Below are 5,541 nucleotides of genomic sequence, written 5' to 3' on the forward strand. Positions count from 1 at the left end.
AGAAAATGAGTAGGGGATGGGGAGGAGGAATGGTGAAAGGAAAGAAGTGAGAGTAGGAATGTTGGAGAAGGCAAGGGAGAAGGGGACAGGTTGTAGAAGGAGGAACAAAAGGGGAAAAAAAAGGGAAGGGAAAAGAGAGAAGGCAACTTTATCTGGCATATAGGGCTGCATCTACCTGCCCTGGGCCTGTCAGTGTAGGGCAGAACAGCGAGAGGTAAATCTATAACCAAAGTTCAAGATACAGGTGTTACATAACATTACCCACGGTGCTGATCCACCGAACTATCCCATGGGGGTGTTCCCTTGGAATTGTGTGAAGTTTATCATTTAAAAACCTCAGGGAAATCCCCAGACAAAAATGAGATGAAGCCAGAGCTCAGGTATAAATGGCCTAGTGATGATTTAAAGTATATTTTGTTTCACTAGTGGTGAAATTGCTACAAATCTGGGTGTTCAAAATAGCCCCACTTTCCCTTTGAGCCTACTTTCTGGTGTAATCCCTGCAGTACACATGCCAGGAAAGCACACTGATTGTGTCAGCAAGTCTCTCTATTTAGTAATGCACTTTGAGCAGAGGGCCACCAAATCCTGAGATTTTTCCAAGGGTGACTAAATCCAAAAGTCCCAGCAGGAGGTGGGTCAGTGTGTGTAGTCTGGTACTTACCCATGTGTTATACATCCATCAACTGCAAGCTGTGAGTGGGTGTTTAATGAGGCACTTGAGGAAATTGGGTGGTTTCCATGCAGAATGCTACCAGGGTTGCAATTAGAATAATTAGAATAATCTCTTTCAGACTCTGCAATCCTGGATAATAACCTGCTGAGGTCCAATTGGATGTATGGGGCTGACTGACTGACTCTTGTGGGGCTCTCTCTTGCTAATGAAATATATTTTCCCAGGTGGCAAGAGAAGGCTATAGCCTCAGGAGGGTTACAGAGGCAGAGCCATCTTCCCTTCACACACATCTGACTTAACAGACCATTTTAAAACATGCCATGGGGGCGTCTAATATGCTAATGAAGAAAGGGAGTGGAACAGCAGGAATTTGAACACATCTAAAAATGTCAATGCCTAACAATTGCAAATTGCTTGTGCTGAAGTCACCTAACTCAGCTGACAGTTGTTAAAGGGTGGGTACATTTACCTCTAGAAATTCACATATAAACCTCACTTTCTGAAAGTTTTCAGGACAGTCAGGGCTCTTGTGCTAAGGGTAACAATTCCTGTGTTTCTCTGTATGTGCCTAGCATTTCAGTTAAGGACATGGGCAAATGTTCATATCAGAGGTTCTGAAAATGAAGCTTCACAAATTTCTCTTTCTTTTTATATGGCAGAAAAGAGGGCTGAAGCTTGACGTCACAGAGTATAAAGAAGTCTGTGTTCAAGTTTAAGTTTGTCCATACTGTCTTAAATATTTAATTGCATCTCCAGCTATTCATAGTACTCAGTATTTATTGCTGTCTTGAGATGGGTCTCTTCTAAAATATTGGATCTGGATATCTCCAGACTTAGAATGCTGGATCCAATGCTAGCACAGGCACATGGCTGAGGCCAAAAGCCTGAATTACGAACAACTCAGATTTGAATTCAAGATCTGAATTCTGCAGCCTGAGCCCTCCATTCTGCTGTCCTTTTTATGCGTTTTTCTTTCCTTTCCTTTTTCAGACTTGCACTAACTAACTTTCCTTTGACAGATGATTGATGACTGATATGGTGGGCCACACCTCCTATACAGTGACTAGAATGTAGGTACAGCTCTTGTAATAAATTTACAAGAGAACAGCAATTGCAAAATGTGGTGAGGGTTTATGATCTCATAGAGAAGATGGCATTGGAAAGAATGAGGTGTATGAGTTAATGCGTACAAGGGAAAAATTGGGAAAAATTGATCATATGAAAATGGAGCCCTAGGTAGCTTAACATGTTAACACCATATTCCTCCACTGCAAAGAAGCGCATCACAAAGAAGCAGAAGCAAATTAAGACTGTGATGCATAGGGTCACACAGGGCACTTACACACATGCAGGGAGGCTGCTCCAATGCACTAGATCAGTGGTCTCCAACTTTTTAAAGTAGGGAAGAGCACCTTTGGCATTTAAAAGCAACCCAAAATCTACCATGCACTGCTGCCCCCACTCCCCTGACAAGCAGGTTAAGTTTGTGGGGGGGAAGGGGGAGGGGCAGATCAAAGCAGAGGAAGAAAAAATTATTTGGGAGTGCACCTCCCCAACAGGTAAGTCCCACCTGGCCAGGGCCCCACTCAACTTACCCCTGCTCCTGCCTCTGTGGCACTGTCCCTCACCGTGGGGGCCTTAATCTAGCCCCTGCCCCTTCCCTCCCCACAGACTGAATTGCTGGGCTGGGGCATGCGTGTGCATGCACGCGGGCACTCAGCCCCCAGCCCCAGCCTCGGATCGACTCCAAGAGGCTCCGAGATCTACCGCAAGAGGCTCCAAAATCTACCGGTGGATCGAGATCCACTGGTTGGTGACCACTGTGCTAGATTAATCAAGTCTGCTGGAACTCATTGAATGAGCTTTAGTTCCAAGTGTCTGTTGCCATTTTTTCAGCACAGGGATGCTGTGGGGCTTTTTTTTTATACATGATGCTCAGGGGCTTTTAATTAGTACGGCTCGCTAATTAATGTGCTTCCCCACCACCTCCTGGAGCATGTCTAGAAACGCCCATAGTGAAAAGTATAATATATACCTCCTTGTATTACTATAATGTAAAGAGTAACATGAAAGATAGACCTTGTAGGAGGATAGGAAGGACTTCTCATGATGTGAGTTGCAGATATCTGTGCAAACCATGAGTGGCAGTGATGACTTGCCTCCTGATGGTTTTTTGGCTAAATTCAAGGGGGTTCCAGAAACCCCTGGGATTGGAGGTCCGCAACTTTTTTTTTGTCTTGATATATGCAGTTGCTATGTGAGAGAGCCTGGGAAGCATTATGTGAAAGGAGGTTTGAAATGAACAGGGATGTGAGTCCTGCTAGAGAGTGAGAGTCATGACATAGGATATTGTTAAGTAGGACAAGAAGAGAACAAGACATGAAGGAAGAGAAGCCACTGGGAGAAAGCAAGATAAGGGTTGTGGGTCTGAAGGATGAAAGTGCAGGCACAGGATGGAGGATGTTGTTCCGGGCAAAGAATACAGTGCAATTAAAGCTCTAAATACAAATGTGGGAGGAGGAGGCAAAGGGAGCAGAGCCCAAGGGCAAGGTGAAGACTAATAGGAGATGCATGAACTAGGAAGAGGTCTTCAATTGGAGAGAGTGGCAGAGCCCACAGAAGGACTTGAAAAGATGAGGAGACTTGGTCATCCAGAGAGAGGAAAGTCATTTCACAGTCATTCTTTGGTGAGACTGGCAGGGATGCTACAATCCAGGCAAAAGAGAACCATAGTGTTGACTGGGGTTTTACCCATAAAGATGGTGTAGGAAGGACAGATTTTAAAAGCCTAGTGAAGGGAGAAGCAGTGAGACTGGGAAACAGCTTGAAGTGAGAAGAGAGAAGACAAGGAAGGAGTTGTGGATAACCCTTATGTTGTAAGCCTGACAGGAAAGCTAGAGGAGTTGTCAGCAGTGCTGGAGAAATGTGGGAGGTGAGAGGATTGCGGAGGAGAAGCTAGCATGTGGGTGCACTTATATGCTTCAGTTCCAGGATTATCTGCTAAAATGCAGCAGCACTGAGTTTGTGCATACTGAATTCCCACTGCCTGGTACTCTGCAGTTATCTTCATTTGCTGCAGCTGTGCACTGAGATGCCATCCTGCTAGTGGGTGGGATTGTCAAAAACACTCAAATGACCTAGGGGCACATGTCCTGTGTCTTTCCCTCTGCTCCTTTTCAAAGAGAAGTGTGTTTCCAAGACCTAGAGGCACTCCAAAAGCCCTCTATGCTCTCTCTCTATAAGACCATATTAAGTCTCAGGACATTGTTACATGTGCTCTGGGGGTGGGAGGTGGCTCTTCGGAGCCGCTCTATTTTAAACACCCCCACTGTCTCATGTATTCAGTGCCCCGCATTTCAAAATGGGTGTGGTGTCATTTGATGAGCTTTAATTAATGTTCCCCCACTGCCATTTTGAAATATGGGGACAGTAAATACAGGAGACGCTATGGCACGCTGGAACATTCTGATTAGTACACTCCAGCAGACTCGATTAATTGAGTCTTCTCCAACTTGTTCTAACTGGAACATGTCAGAGCATGTGTATAGGTGCCTGGGTCTGGTTTATGGACCCCTATAATTAAAAGCAGGTTTCCTATTGGTATGCTCCTGTGTTAAGGGTTCTGAAAATAACCACTTTGGGTTGTTTCTGAGCCAAAAATTGTGGGGGGAGGGGGGAAAATCAACTTGATCTTAATGAAAATGAATTTTTTTTTCCCTTTGCTTCCATTTTAGGCACCATCATCAAGTGCTCAGTAGCGAAGGTCATGGCTGGGTTCAACCCCTGCTTACAGAACCTGGGGCAAAATGGGTTTGTGTTCCCATTTTGCCCATCAGGTAAGGTACTCTGCAGCTCAGATTCAAACCTACTTAAACCAGAATCTCCAGTCTTGCAGGAGAGTGCCCTGTCCATCAGACAACAATATTGGAGGGGTGGGGGGGTGAGGAAGGGGTTTTTTATCCTTCCAATTCACTTTCTTGAGGCTCTTCTACTTTGTATTATATTTAGATATTCTCTGAACTAGAGAGAGAGAACGCTAGACACTTTAGCTTAGGAATTAGGATACTTGCCAGGAAGTGGATATCTGTATACTTTATGCAAGTTGAACAGCATAAACCAGTGAAATTGAGAGTGCCTCATCTTGAAATAGCCTGTAGCCTGGTCCTACAGACACTTTACTGGGCCAAGGAAACTATGATTTCAAATCCCCTCAGTCACCAGAGCAGGGGCGATGCACAGGGGTGCCCATGCACCCCCTGAGAGCACTGGTGTACCCCCTGTCAGGCCACACTCCCTGTTTAGCTGGTGGGCAGGCGGGAGTGCCCCCCCCTCCCCGGCCAGCAGGATCGGCTGCTGGGGGACCTACCCGCTAGCCAGCAGGATTGGTCACTGGGGGACCCTCCCCATTGCTGACTGGTGTCAGGGGGGGCACATGCCCCTCCCCCCGCACTCAAGAGACACCAGATGCCCATGCACCAGAGCAAGTAGGATCTGTGTTGGTCTCACATCCTAGGTGAGTGCCCTATTGGGTTAATGGAGCAGCACCCTTGCTTTTGTAACTCTAGCACCCAGATTTTTTTCAGCTGAAGATTTTCTTGAAGTTTCAGGTCAGACAAAACTGCATTTTCTCAGGAAATAAAATTTTAATTAAAAAAAAAATCGCCCAACCCTAATTGTGACACTCCTGCTGCTGCCTTCACTCAGTCATCTATCAGAGCTCATATATCACAGCTCATGTAGCTACAGTCTTCACTATAAGTATTTCTTAATCAGAATGTTTTCTACATAAACAGGTTCTCAAAATACCATCCAATTTTGGACACAGCCCATCCACTTATCACTTTTCTGTGGAAACAGTACAGGTT

This window comes from Alligator sinensis, unplaced genomic scaffold (genome assembly GCF_000455745.1).
Source record: "Alligator sinensis unplaced genomic scaffold, ASM45574v1 scaffold1094_1, whole genome shotgun sequence".
In the NCBI taxonomy this organism is placed as follows: Eukaryota; Metazoa; Chordata; order Crocodylia; family Alligatoridae; genus Alligator; species Alligator sinensis.